Source organism: Wasmannia auropunctata, unplaced genomic scaffold (assembly GCF_000956235.1).
Source record: "Wasmannia auropunctata unplaced genomic scaffold, wasmannia.A_1.0 LD336088.1, whole genome shotgun sequence".
Classification (NCBI taxonomy): Eukaryota; Metazoa; Arthropoda; class Insecta; order Hymenoptera; family Formicidae; genus Wasmannia; species Wasmannia auropunctata.
In genome coordinates this window covers 2,472,750-2,489,019 of record NW_012026802.1, presented here as the reverse complement: position 1 = coordinate 2,489,019, position 16,270 = coordinate 2,472,750, and the positions used below count along the sequence as shown (strand labels likewise).

The window sequence follows — 16,270 nt, the reverse complement described above, 5'->3', positions numbered from 1 at the left end:
TTTATTCTCCCAACGTAAGAAACTCAAAATGAACTTGCCATTCTCTGGCTTGCGCTCGAGTCCCCACGTCCATCTTATTTTCTCACCGTTCTCGCCACATTCGCACACTTCCCCGCGGCTATTCACGGCCCGAAGTAACCAGCCATTATGAGGTAAACTGAACATGTGGAGTTTTGTCGCCCTGGTCGGTTGCCGTCGACAAGCCCGCTCGTCGCTCTTAATTTATTTCGCGCTCGCCAGGACACTCGGTACGCGGTTTAGGAAACTTCGGGACAACAAACCGCGACTAAGCTAGATATATCTATGCACCCCTTTGCTCCTTCTTGTTTGCAGTACAGTTTACCGGCGACAGTGCACACCGTTCGCTCCGGTCGCCTCATCGCCGAGTCACTTGTTTCCATGAATTATAGAATCTACATATTATTACTTGTTGAATCTATTGTGTTATTATCGATTACTGTTGGCGACGTATAAAACTGTGTGTTACCAACGAATCCGCATGCCGACGCTTTCTCATGTTTTTATTCCAGTTTTTTTCTTTTGCTTCCTATTGTAGTTTCCTCGTACGTATCGAACGGATATTATCATGCTGTAGAAAATAGCGCTGAGATGGCGAGTCGAGGTCAATTAGAAGAAACTTTAAGCGTTACTTATTTCACAGTGGACACATTTGATTATAAAATTAATTATAACGATTTATTTAGAAATATTTCACGTCTACCCCAAATTTGTAACCGCCACATTTCGGTACACTTCCAGTATAATCGGATTTCAATCACCCCCGTTGAACTACTTTTATCCGCAACGACGGCAATTAATAATACGCAAGATTAGCATTGCGAAAGGTCGTAGCAGTTTCAGTCTATAATCAGAGAATTCGCGCAATTTTCCACGACACGCGATCGTCGCACCGAACGCACTCCTACCCACGGATTTCCCATTTTGGCACAATACTCGGGTTATATCATATAAATTTAAATTACGCGAAAAATGATCACTCTCGAGAACGCGAACGTGTTCCGCTACTGTCGTTTCTTCCGCTTTAATCGTACATTACGATCGGCTGACACGAATGAGCTTTCGATTTGCACTCTCGTTCAAATAACTCATTACTCGACCCACGATTTCACGCATTCACTCGTGGAATTACACTTACACTGGAATACGTTCCGTTTATTTTTTTTTTTTTTTAAATATCTGTTTGTAAATGAAGTTCGTACGAGTGCGTTTGACGTATCGCGTAATTTCCAGTGACGATGAATGAGGCTCTTGATGACGTCGGCGATACAGAATCCAGACCAGAACACGAAATTGATTGTCGATCGTTGAGAAGGTTGCGCTCGGGTAAGTCTCGTAGAATAATTAGATATTGGGACCGATGTTCTGTAAAATTTCGTGGTAAGATTCACAATGTGCCCCGAAGAAAGAGCTCTCGTTTTGTAAACGTTTGATACAACCGAGAAGAGAGATACATGCAAAAGCAAGAAGTTATCGTAAACAATATCGACGTATGTAATGCCACATATTGACAATGATCGTGTTGAGATATAAACTTTTTTCTGTTTCAACCGTTTCACGTGTATCGTTTCAAACACGAGAGATTAATAAGGCATATAAAATATATGTTGTTGCAGCGTTACAATTTCACTTTGCGTTTCTTCATTGTGCCTACTGCTTAAGATAGACCGCCGCGTACAATCAGAGGATCAAATCGTTATAATTAAGAGGCTGTATCACGCGCGTGCATTTAATCTCAATAATGGTACTTTAGCAAAGGTTTTCTTTGGCGCAGGAAGCGCTAGGTCGTAAATTAAATTGCAAAGGTTAAGGCTACAAGTTTACGAAGGCTATGCAAAACGAAAAGACGAGCACGCAACGCACAACCCCGATCGCGTTTCTCGCGATAAGGATGAATCTACGATTTCACAGCGAGAAACATAGCTCAATTTTGCTGATAAATCAATGAACGACAAGCGCGTATTTATGACAACGTTATTTTTAGTCGCTGGTTGTACGGTATTTATGTTCTATAATAATGGTTGCGGAGAGACGATAAGAAGATTCACGAGATTATTTCGATGCTACAAATGGCGGCTTCGTGCGTCTTTGTTTTAATACGAGCGACATAAAATCTGATCCTTCGAAATCTTTCATTTCATTCCTCTTATTGCACGCGTATACTTTCGCAAGCAGATTATTAAATCATCAAGTTTGGACTTCGATAAGAAACAGGCATTGAAAAAGCGTCAAAGTGTAATATCATTCTGTGATTTACACTGAGCTTTATCTCACACTATAGTACAAGTTAAACAGACGAGATCGATCACTACAGGCAATGCGTTTTAATGTCGTTGCACATTTTCCCCTCAGCTATAAATCCTATGCGGGTTACACTTTAACGCAATGGATTTTGTAGAACGATTGTAGAAGGATCAGTATCGAACAGGGAGAGGTACAAATAGAATACGTTGCGTAATGAACACATAGTGAACACGACGAATGAAGGACATTAGTAATTTAAGGGTCAGTAATTATAACCACGTACGCAGAATATCCCAGAAACTATAGCTGCCAGCTATTGCAGCCATAATTCGATGCTTAATCAGTGAATCGAACATAGTCACATATTGATACTGCAGGACGTAAATGAAAGTTTGTAGGCACCTTATAATAAATTAATGTCATCCACATTCCATTATCCATTCATCGTTAAAGCGAAATTATATTAGGACTGAGACATCTGATACAGTCCTTAATTACACATCGAATATTAAATTGTATTAAAAAATTCCATCCTAATAATGAATATATATATATAGGGTTCATAAAGTAATTTTAAAAACGAATAGCGAACGAGAAAGAAAAACCGAAAAAATTAAAAGAGAAACCAATAACGAGTACGCCGATGGTCGATAATGAAAATTTAACCGTAGAACACTGGAGAGATGAAAGCGTCTTCAGAGATTGTAAATTACATTCCTCTCTTGAGTCTATATCGTTACCATGCAGCTATATCGAGCAGTAATATGGAAATGGCTGACGCCGACTAAATGGTAAATTACTCGTCTAAATTACAAAATAATTAGTAAGTGGTGCAAGCGAAAGTTGCAAAACAATCGCAATTTCACCAAATAAGCAGGATTGAAATCGTTGGCTGCGCGCTTCATTAAATTAATTTAATCTAAAGCACGACCCCCGAAATATTTCTATGTAGCACTCTATTAAATTAAAGTGAATTATGAAGATCCCCGCCTTAATCTTAATTACATCCGAAATATATATATATATATATATATATATATATATATATGTAGTCTTATACTATTAATAGGAATAAGATAATCACGGAAATACATAATTATAAAGAGTGAGAAAAATAATTCGTCGTCCTTCTCTTTTGCCAACGCAATTATAATTTTATCCCTAATGTCAGAGTTCGTTAAGAAAGTTTTAGCGCGTTCAAAATTCGAGACTGTTTCCTACCGATATTTCTGAGCAAAAAAAAATAAACGAGTTTAAGCGACTACTGTAATGAAGCACAGCGGGATCACCGCTCCCCGCAAAAGTCGCGCGAGGATTTTAATTTTCCCGCAATCTACTAGAATTTTTGCCAAACCATTAAATCATAAAATTGTCTGGGAAGTAGACAAACTTGAAACTCGAAATTAAGATTACTGAAATGTTACAAATTCATTGCGTTCCATAAATAACGTTGCAAAATGCGTTACGTTTCATAAAAGATACCGCTAATAAATATTTTCTCGCATATCGACAGGTAATATTCAGTGCAATAGATATTTTGAAAACACATAATTAATCGTATTACATGCAATATGTGCGTTATATGTGTTTACAATAAATATTATTATATTACTAATAAATTCAGATGTAAACCACGCACGATGTAAATTACGGATGGAATGCGGAATTTTACGAAATTTACAATAAATAAAATATAATATAAATCGAAATGTATTACGTATAAAATGTAATACAACAGCCTCCGTTAATAATAATTTGAGAAAGATTACAAAATGCATGGTGATTTCTCGAATCTGTATTATACATGGCAGATATATAAATATACAGTGTTTGATTTTTCTATATTTTTTCAATTTATCGAGAATCAAATCCTCAAACGAAACTGAATTGTTATTTTGACGTGAAAAATCGTAACAAAAAAAAAACAAATAGCACGAATAAATATAGATACAAATTCAGTATTTGTGATTATAAATCTAATTTCTATTTGCAGAATAATTCTACAAAGAATTATTCTATGAAATAATAATATTGTGCAGAATATAATATTAAATATCGAGTCAAATATTTACTAAATATTTACTAAAGCCTCCAAAGAAAGAATTGTGAAAATGCTACGTTTCATCAAGAATATACAGATTAGGTAATATTTTCACGGTACTGATGGAAAGGATAAGAACAATGCGCGAACAAATATCTTCTGCTACACGTTGTTTTCTCGTTTCTATAGCTTCAATGTATTACGAGTACATCTATTGTTGTCGATTATGGAACGTGCCAATGCGCATGCACGGAACGTTGCGACGATTATGCCTAAGTTCACCTATGGAGATCATCGATCGCCACCATTGGCATCTTGAATATGTGTAATCGCTTTGTTAACACTTCATGCAATGCAAGATCACGGATTGTATTATCAGTTGAATCAGCTCTCTTTTACTTTCTTGCTTATTATATAATTATGTCAAATTATCTAAAATATATGTGTGTGTAGAGTAAATGCGGAATAATTTTCTTGTCAAAACTTTTCAAAACTCACAAAAAAATTGTTTAAATAATTTACGTAATAATCTGAAAGTTAAATTTTCAAACAAAAAAACGAGACACAAAAATACATAATTCAACGGTATACGACATAACAGGATTCCAAAATAATTCAAGACGATTAATTACGCTAATCAATTTAGAGGGGCGAATAAAAAGTTTTTCAATAACGGTAAATAATCGCGAATGACACCTAATTAGGGCAAACTATATGCATGGTGGGATAGGTTATGAATAGATTCAGGTAAATCAATATACAGATTATTAATAGTATGCGCGCGGATTGTACAGTAACAAAAATGTCGATATCGCGAATATTTTTGAAATCGACCTTTCGAACTTAACCAGATTAATTTCTCAAATAAATATTTATTCTTTTTTTTCATTTAACGTTACGTCATTCAAACGTTTCAATTATCTAGCTTTTCGAATTTAATTTTGAAGCTTTACAAATGTAATTTTCTCTAATTCGCGATTGCAAAAACATTATTCAAATTTACTAAAAAAAAAGATTAAAAAATTATGATAAAATATAATAAATATATACACGATTAAATCTAAATTTGTACCTATATACGAACTAATATTATTTCTTAAATAAAATGATATTATCATCACATTAATTATTAAATTGGCCAAATAATCAGATTATCCGAAACTGTGAATTAAGAGCAATTTCTCGTTATTCTTATTATACCAAAATAATCGGATGAAACTATATGACATTGCGTGACGTTCGTTTCTGCCGAAGATACATTCTGCCGAAGCTACATCGGTGTCAGTACTGTCCTTGTTCCTTGTCTTGTTCTCAAGCTTTAAATTGACATTTATCTGTCGACAGCCAATGCATTTCTTCGTATACAGGCTGCATCCCTGATACATTCGTAGCTATTATCGAATTTCTCGGTGACGTTTCCGCTCGGCGATGAATGTCGTTCGAGAAACGAAAGACCATAGAGTTTTAAAAATGTTATCACGACTCAAATACGGACGATATCACACACACACACAAGTACGGGCTACTAATAAAATGATGATAAACAGTAGTAACTTTTCTTTATTACAGCGCTGTTGTAAATACCAGTTTCAATGAAGTAACTGTCAACAAGTTCGCGTGCTAGAAGTTTAATCTCACGATACCTTCAATATGTGGCAATGTACGCGTATATGGTATATTGGTAGAAATTAGCGCATTCTGAAACGCTTTCTGAAAAATAACGAATGTTTATCCCTTCTTTGAAATTCCTTTCAACTTGGTTATTTACTGAAGTTATTGCGTGCCATTGTTGTAACAAAAAATCATTTATTTTCAATGTTTCTAAAATAAGTATGAATATATATTATATATACACGTATTAGAGTAGATTCTTCAACAATGATTTACGACTAAAATTCTTCGACTTGATCCAATTGCATTATTCATTGCAATTCTTTTAATATCATCAGAATGTTACATGATAAATCGTAATTCGCGAAAATCGAAAATCGCAAAAGAATCTGTAATGTATGCGATATCGCAATGCACAAATAATTTACGTTGTTGAAGTATATGGATCGGCAAATATCATGCCGCACGCATGCCCGTTTGGTATAATACGATGGAAGGAGAATCTATTTCCTGTTCCATTCACACGAAAATTTAACGATTTCGAGTCATGAGACAACAAAACGACATTATATACAAGAGATATTCTCACTCGAAAGCACGCGGATTGACGCAAAACTCCCTTCGGAGATTTTTCAGAGAGGAAAATAAAACCTGAATACGCGTATAACTTCACCGGATTCTAGAACGGTAAAACTTGCGCAACAGAGAGAGAGAGGGAGAGAGAGAGAGAGAGAGAGGGAGAGAGAGAGAGAGAGAGAACGCACACTGGCAGTTTTACAACAGGTGCTCGTGAGATTCCGCGGCTCTATCATCTCACGGCTCCGCGTTCGCGGTACCAACTTGACGAACGCAATCGAATAAAGGTTTGTTTCGTTTGAAACCACGTTTCATTTGCAACCTGTCGATATTACGCATTCCGTATATAGCAATACAAAAGTATAAGCAACAATAGCCGTCCCACACGAAAATTAGAACCTGATCGAAGACTGGCATCGTTACGGGCTAGAACGCGAGAAATAAACCGATGATTTTATTTAATTGTTAATCTGTACGCATTAACGGTTCCCGTTAGTAACACACCCCGATTGTGTTTTATTAAATTATTGTCAATATCCGCGTATTGATTTTAGATAGATAAATTTTACACAATAATTTCAATTTGGAATTCCCATCACATATCTGTTGTATTCATAAGCGCCCGTTTAGCGCGTAAGAATTTTATTATGCCAGACATCCCTGACGCATACGCTACTGAAGTGAGAAGAATATTCAATTTCGCAGACAATCGAGTCGCAAATCTCACCGCGGAAGTACAGAATGCGATGCACACACGGATGCGCGGGAAAGCGGTACTCTTGTTTCGCAGACAGGCGACGAAGAACACTCTGGGGGATGATGGGTGAACGAAATTTAATAGAGAGAGAAAAAGCGACAGATGAAAGCAGAGGGAAAAAAACTCATCCAACAAAAAAAAAGACGCAGCTACTTGATCATAAAAATTTTAGATTAACAATAAACGGATCTCTTACGCGAATCAGCGTGAAACGTTTATTATAATGGGACAATTAATATTTAACAAAAAAATTAACAATTTGCTTAAACGCTTTTACAAAATTAATTTATAAAAAATTACGTAAAAAAAAAATACATCGCGCGAGTATGTATATCCGCGTGTTTTGTCCTTCATTATTACAGTCAGTTAAAAGCTTTAAATAATAATTAGTGATAAAAGCGTTCTGCAGTTAGAAATAATTCACCTACTCACGTTAGCATAGTGCGTGTATTTCAACGGACGGAAAAATAATGGTCCCGCGAAAACAACTTAAACATGTTTCCGGCGCTTTAGCGAAAAGTTTGGAGTGATAAAACGTGGGAAAACTTGTCTATCGCGCATCGGAGTCGAGACGAGTTTCTAGATAGGAAAATTGATACGAAAATCGAGTTTATATAATAATTTATAATTACAAATCTAGATGGAAATAGTCTGTCAGTCCTCCGAGTTTATTACAAAACGGTTTCATTAAGATAATATCTCGTGCGTTTTCGCGTAACTTAAATTAAACATTAAATTAAATTTTCCCGTTTTTCTCCCATTCTTTCCGGATTTACTTATCTAGTTAATCTAAATATTAATGCAAAGGCGTCTTTTTGAATTAAACAAGGAATGCATAAAGCTCAGAGATTGTTTTATGTAAAACGTGCAAAATATGCTCGCAAAAGAACACTTGATAACAGTCTCGTATCTACTGTGTTTGAAGAGAAAACAGAACGGTGTTTGCAAAATTAGTTTGTTTATTATTTCAAAGTCTCGATGATGCAACCGCGGACCATTAAACTTTTTCGCGCAAAAACCGAGGCGCGCACGAAAAATTATAGTGAAAAAGAATACGACCGCCCATTTGTCTGACTTTTCAGAAATGGAGGCTAATACAACGCTTTTTCCGCCGCGAAGCGTATCGCAAAAATTGTCGCCGCGAGCGATTTTCTTTAACAAAATTAAAAAGTTCGTCGTCGAAGGATTCAGTTCCGCTAACAAGGTTACTAGCGTCCATTAAAGTAATCGATCTCCCGAATAAATATTTCAATACTTTCACAAGGGCGTCCTAAACGAAATTTCGTGTCATGCATGAAGTAAAGAACGATATCATTTCCAAAACGCGCTCACTTTCTCTTCCTATTCAATATTTTTTTTCTATTTGGCACTGTGTGAATTTAAAAAATGGAATTTACAAGAGAAAGGATTAGACATCATTTACGTTTTAATAACGATAAGAAAAAGGGATATTGTCTGTAACCGAGAGGTGTCGTAATAAAAAATGTCATTTCTACAATTGAAAAAAAAAAAAAGAAATCCTTAAAATTGTTGAGAAACATAGTGTTAAAGTTTATCATCACATTGCGACAAAAAATCTAAAAGAAATTAAGGTTTCATTCCCCTCATCCTCGTTTATACTCCCTTTGAAATCAAACGACCGATAACTGAGTTCATTTCTTTGATTCGATCTCGCCTAATCGTTCAGCAAAAAATCGGATATCGTAGCACGTTCTGTCACCACTTATTACAGGCACGGAAAAACGTTTAACCGCTAAAGTAATTTTAAGTGAAAGTCCATGGAGCGCGCACAGATATTGATGTTACGAAAAAGACGTTGTTGTCTTGCGCAAATAAGAAAGATTATCGAATTCTTGTACCAGATAAACCGCCAACATATTCGCCAAGCTTGCAATATTCGTAACACACGCAAAAAAAAAAAAAAAAAAACTCTCGTACACTCTTAGCGCTTTTGTTCTCCCTCTAAAAGCAAACGAGCAATAAAATTCGTTCGACTACCCCTCGTACTGATTTAACAACAAAAAAAAAAGCCGGGTGAAAAATTTCCGAATCAGCTGTCACAAAGGCAGAAAAATCGAATTATCCGATTGATGTTGATCAGAAATGTACGATGGCGTTCGCACGCATTGTTATTACGACAATGGCACGTAAATTTGCACAAGCGACGATGGATAAACATACGAGGAGCCCCGATAAAGCATCCACCTCTCTCCCGGTGAGCATAACGCCAATAGCGTCAATACTACCTAATAGCATGGAACACTCTCTCTTCTATTATTCACAACCGGCGCGTCCGCCGCCGTCGCACTCGGAGACCGCACTCGCGGGCACTCCGGTGAGGACTGTGCCGAAAGAAACGGAGCGACCGTCGGCCATACCCTCGCCGGTTACACTCTGCATCGAGCACGCGAACCTAGCTTTTTCCCTATCACACCTGAGAGATAGCGTCCTTCGCTATGTGTTGTGCACTATCGGCCCACTCGCGACACACATGAACGTAGTACCGCTCGCGATACACCGGTAGATTGAAATTCGAGCGTATTGGAGTGCATGGAGGAAGAGTGCAGAAAGAAAGAAACAGAGAAAGAGAGAGAGAGAGACAGAGAGACAGAAAGAGAGGGGGGGAGGAAGAAAGACAGAGAAAGATAGACAAATGGACTGTACGTCCAGAGGGTGAAAAACGGAGAGACTGGGAGGAGAGACAATGGGGATGCGTGGCGAGAGATGCAAATGGCCAGGTGCGCGTTTCTCCCGTCGACGAACGTCGAATGTACCTCGGCGTCAACCGGAGCCGAGGCGACGTGCTCTCGTGCGCCTTCGTCGTATTGACGTTGACGGCGGCCGAGACCCAACTGACGAAAGGGTTCTCTCTCTCTCCGGCGGCGACGCCGCGCCACAGTGCCGTAGCATCCGGAAAAGCGGCGGATTTTCCGAGTGCCCGAACGATGTGCGAGGAGGGGTGGTGGGCATCTATGCTACCGACTATCACCGCGACTACCCTCAGCGCCACTACTAGTATTCCGCGGACCGGCGGTGGATCCGCAGCCCCGGCTGTTTTGCAAAAATTAGGTCACCCGCACCCCACCCCTCCACGTATCACCGCCGAGGGTATGGTATGGTTCAAGCGGATGCATGCGCGTCTCTTCTACCACCCTACATGTTCTCACTGCATATCCATCTATCTACCTATCCATCTATTTATCTATCTGCTTATCTGTTTATTTATTTATCTACGTAGTCCGTTTATCTACCTATATATCTATCTGGCTATTGTTTATCCAAGCACTCGCTCAATGCATGATACTTTTTCCACTGGATCTCATCCAATAGACAATGCAGAATGCGATTTTCGAGTTACATTACCACCGACTTTCCATTGGTGTTTCTTACCTTTGGTATATCTTATATCACCATAAATCAATAACAGTTGCCCTTTCGTGCGATGAGATGGAGAGTAAGATCCCTCTGTTCTCCATGTGGAGTACCGGCAAAATACGATTACACGCAAAATTCCAATTTCTATTTTACGTGTTATTGTGAAGATACGACTAATGCGTTAAGTCACATATTTGTAATTCAAATAAACTTATGGTGTATATATATACATATATATATATATATATATATATATACCCGAAATTCGCGAATCAAAATATCATAGCAAGAAAGTCTTCAAAAATTAAGTAAAAAAGTTATTTTTAATTTTTAATTTAAGCAGTAGTTTTTGAGATATAAGAGTTTAAATTTAGCCAATTATAGAGAGAATATTATTATGATTAAACAAAAATATATCTGTAAGCGTGTCGTAGTGTTAGTAGTCGTGCACTTCACGCGAGTACTAATCTATAATTGGCTAAATTTAAACCCTTATATCTCAAAAACTATTGCTTAAAATAAAAATTTCGCGAATTTCGGGACACCCTATATATATACATATATATAATTATAATTAATTAGTAATTGTAATTCATATAAACTTATAATGTATGATTTTAATGTACGATAATAGTTGTAAAACGTTAGCGATATAGAAAAAAACAACAGTTGTCAAAATACTTGAAAACGCGTATAAAAGCATACGATATGCCCATGGTACGCAAATGTTTAATTTCATGTCATTTTTCTCCGCTCCCCCAGCTGTAAGTCGCGATAAATCCTCGTCCTTCTATCATTATTGTATTTTTAATCACATTTTATATAATCCCCTTTCTGCTACGTCCTCGTCCGATTAAACGGTAGAGAATATATTTCTGCAAATGTACACATACGCATCCTGACAGAGTCAATTTCTTTGCCAAGCCTTTAGCGGACCAATTACACTCATCCGCGATAAACGTCGAGCACAAAGCAGCAAAGTTTAATTACTTTCGAGGCCGATATTCACGGACTCGCAAATCGGCTCCCGCTAGATGAAATGTTGTGTTTGTCTTAGGTGTTTATGCACAGAGTTTCTTTTGAAAAGGCGATTCAACGCGAGGCTATCTATTCAATTGCTCTCCGTTTACACATGCTATTCTTCAAAACTTACTTAAGTTTTAAAGCTCTATAAATAATATATAAATGTGGACTGTAATTCATTATTCTAATTAGTAGTCCGTATAAAATATGTATCATAATTTAATTAAAATATCGCGAAATGGAAGTGAATAATTCGCGTTATCGAATATCGGCGCAGATTTTAGTAAATTTATTGAAAGAAACTAACGCGGACGTTATTTGCGCAAATAATTAATTAGCGTCGCCTTTCGATATTGTGTATACCAAATATAATATTTGCTTTCATTGTTTCGCCGCGCGCATAAGCTATAGATTGTGGCGTTAAAAATTTCCGCGCAGGGAAATCGACTCTCGTGCGTATCGATTGCCATATATCGCGCTGATATTTTCCATAAAATTCCCTTCATCCAGGATCGATTCCGAGGCAATACTGTACGCCATAAATCACGATGTCGTTGTCCGTAAAGAATAACAGCTATCGTGACTTTATCACTCTCTCTTAAATTTTTCGTTCTTGAACACATTATCCAGAGAAAATTATTTACCGCATTATCTCGCAACGACTTTTCAATTTTAATTAATTAGCTGTCAAGTCGAAAGCGTAACACAAGAATCGTAATTTTTTAATTAAAATTAATTATTTTTGTCGTATTACCATGATTAACTTTAAAAAAATAAATTTATTATATAAACATTAAATATACAATTTTAACAATTGTAACTAATGAACTTTGCCGTTTTGCACTTTTGTTTCAAATCTCACATAAACCTCATCGAGACACAAAGTCTCTCATCTCTCGCGCTGAATATATCCCAGTCATTTTATCCCATTGTTACAAAAACGATTGACTCTGAATATTGTATTCTGTTCCTCGTTATCGTTTGATAATTAAATCCTTTATATTGCACGTTACACAAAGGTCGGAGCGATGTTTTAGCGTAATATTTCTTCTACTGTTCCCTTGCAGTTAACCGCCGCAATAATAAATATTTAAATGTCGAAGCAAATGCGCGAATGGCCGCGGAATAAACAAACTGCTTGATCCAAAACGCATGGTACGAACTGGAACGCCTCGCTAAAGGCGGATGCATTAAAGTGCATACTAGAACGCGAGAAGAGCGCTTTGGAAGCACGAAAACGAGCCCGCGGTAATTTATTGATCGCAAATCGGTATTTCAATACGGCGCTGCGCATCGCGCAGTATCCTTCGAGCTGCATCTCAATCCTCGTCCCGTAGTGATTACAGACGAGTATCGGATAATTGGATAATTAGCGTGCGCGGTCAGTCTAGCTGTTGGAATCGTCAGTGTCACTTGAACAGAAACGATCATTTCGTACGTGACTGCATACGTGGCGCACCGGCGGCGCACGTAACGCAGCGCACGTGAGCTGTCATTGACATCGATAAATGACCATTAAAGTGTTAAAAAACAGCGTTTCGTTCGACCTTATTAGTCCCACAATTACTTCCGCGTAAAAAGAAATCAGACACATGTTGAAAAATATTATTCACAAGTTGACTCGCTTTACAGAGAAATAATTGCACCGGATTTTTTCATCGCGGCAAAAAGGTCGATACAATTATTTTGATCTTGTGTTGTGCAACACCAAGATCTATTCATTTTTTTCGTATTTTAATTACGTTTGGTTGCATAAACACAATTGAGAGTAAATGCCGCTCATTAAAGGAACCTTTAACGAGCAAATAACAACAAACAAAATAGAGTATGCGAAAACCAATCAGCTTTTGCCGTCCGTCGTGAGAGTACGTATGTCCGTCGGTATGTATGTATACGCTTCAAAATTGAACCGGACTGATTACACAACGGGTCGACCGGACCGACGGTCTTCTATATTTCATCCCCGATTTCTCATCCACTTTAGTGTTTCTGACTTCATGCTGAAAACGCGGAAGATATGATGAGAGCTACGGGATGATTCCAGGCGGAATTCCCGTCGTCATCGTCTGTCTCTTCCCCCTCCCCCTTTCTCTCTCTTTCTCTCTTTCTCTCTCTCTCTCTCTCTCTCTCTCGCTCTCTCTCTCTCCGATATAAGAGATATTATACGCGAATAAGGGTCACAGCCCACAACAATAAAAACCGGCACTATGCTCCAGACACGTGTTTTTTACGACACCGAAGACGTGGAAGCATTACATCTTTTTACGATATCGCCACTTTTTATGATCGTTACGTGTTTCTTATTGTAGCTCATTTATTTATTTATTTACTTGTATCGCTAGCACAAAAACACATTAATTTGAATTAATGCACGTTTCTAACTTTTTTCGCTGCCATTATTCGAATTATTATATTTAAATAATTATATTTCGAATTTCATCTTCAAATGGTCGCCATAAAAATGTAATATCACAGGCAATTATCTTCGTCAAAATAATGCCTATAAAATTTTCTCACATAAATTACTTATTATTTTTCTGTTCAATAATATATATTATAACGTTGATTTATTGGAAATTGTTCGAGTCACGGATTTTACATCGAAATTACAGCAAAATGAATAAAACAAAAAGTAATGAATAAAAGAACTAGATAATATAATTTTTTTAAGTACTGTTCGCTTCTCATTACATTTATTAAATATTAATTCTCTCTCATAAAGTGGATATTCTGATCGCAACGAGTAAAAAATTACACAGATTTAGCCGAGAAAATTACATCGAAAAGTGATATTGACGAATCTGCAGTTTTCCACGGATATCGATACCATCACCTGACTCAATGAAGTTTATACCGTATGTTCCTGAAAGGGCAAATCTCCCGATAATTACATATATGTTCTAACTTGACCAGAAATAGAGATTACTTAGCGATTTTGCCGACGGCAATTTATCGATATATTGGCACGCAACCTGTCCGATAACGAGTAAATAAAGACTAAAATAGATTATGCTCTCGTCATTGCAGGAAGGACTCCACAAGAGGAGTGGTAAGCTCGAAGGGCTGATCAGATACGACAAACGAGAATGAAAATAATGCACTAAATAAACTCCCCTTGCCACAATAATACTGAAGCTTAATAAACGCGATTTTACTTATATACGTATATCCAAAATACTGGCCGTGAGACAAAATGGTCTTGATTGATGAAGATTGTCAATTGTCGATTCGCGTGCACAGCGAATTTATATAAATTGTATAAAACAACAATTACGAAGTATAATTGATAATTTGCGTACGTTATTGGAAAAGCTAGAACGTCATTCGCGGCACGAGCATACGCGGCTTGTAAATATCGAACATTAGGCTCGCTAGCGATCGCGACGTAACGGCGATTCGCGCGTAATTGGCGAGAATTGTAATAGACGATTAGAGTCATTCGCATAAAGCATACAGTGCGATGTAAGCCCAAGCTGGGCGTAACAAGTTAGCATACACGCGCAACAACAGGATGTTTATGCATAATGCATATGCGGTGGGTAAGTTGTTGAGGTGAGGCTCCCACCTCGCGCACAAGACATTCGCGTCCCAAGTGACTGAAATTCTTTCCTTCTCGCGGAAATTCGCTCCGGAACGTGATCTGTGAAATGTTCCTATTGCCGGCGGTGCACATACGGCGGTGCATATATAACAACATACACGTAACGCCACACGTCTCGCTGCGAGAGTATCACGGAGGGACTATCTATTGTTACCAAATTTACTTCGCGATGCAAGATCGATACTTCTTCAATGGCTCCGTATACCACGTTACTCGAGCACATTTTCCAGCGTTCAATATGCGACTTAACATTTCATATTGCCAGTTACGAAAATATGTTTCCGAAGAACATACCGTCATTACCGACGTATCTCGTCATATTCAACAAAGTTACCATGTTTTCTTATACAAATGATTTCAATGACGTTATTTAGAACTGTTCTTGGTTACGTTCTTGGACGTTATTTAGAACTGTTAAATAAATGTCTTCTTTTTACATTGTAGATAAAATTACAATTTTAATCCCAAAGAGGGATTTATATCAAGATCATTTAATTCAGTTAACTAGTGCAGTTTAAAGTTTCAAAGTTTCAAGTTCTTTAAATCTCATTACTTTTAATTATGATTATTAATTTAGATGGATTGATTTAATACCGTGTGGAATATTCCATCTCTTTGAAAATTTACATAATTATTTAATTACTTGGCTAAATTTTAATTGAGCAATAATTACTCAATTAAAGTGACTCATAAACTATTTTATATGAAATGAATCAATCAACGAGAAATTGCAAAAATATTGTTTATCTCTCCAAAATACAAAACGATGAAGGATATACCAAGCACGAAAAATCTGCAGAACATACTAGATGACACTTGTTACAGTCACCGAAGACAGATATTCTTCAGAACACGGTTGAATCTCTTTGTTAAATGCGAATATGTCATTCTGACGTAAGGTAATATAGCAACGCGAAGATGATTACCTATATGAGTGCAGACGGAGCAGAAACCTAGCTATTCTCCGGCAGGAAATTCAAAAACGTTAACCAGCGGAGAACAGCCGAGCCTGTGCTTTCAATCA

General features: G+C 37.2%; 1 long non-coding RNA gene across 1 annotated transcript; it reads right to left on the bottom strand.

Annotated features, from left to right (window-relative positions):
- Positions 1–530: 530 nt before the first annotated feature.
- LOC105448270 lies at positions 531–10,141 on the bottom strand. The gene is made up of 2 exons (XR_974209.1): positions 9,494–10,141; positions 531–1,383 (listed from the first exon to the last, which is right to left on the bottom strand). It is a non-coding gene; the product is annotated as an uncharacterized LOC105448270 (long non-coding RNA).
- Between the last annotated feature and the right edge of the window lie 6,129 nt (positions 10,142–16,270).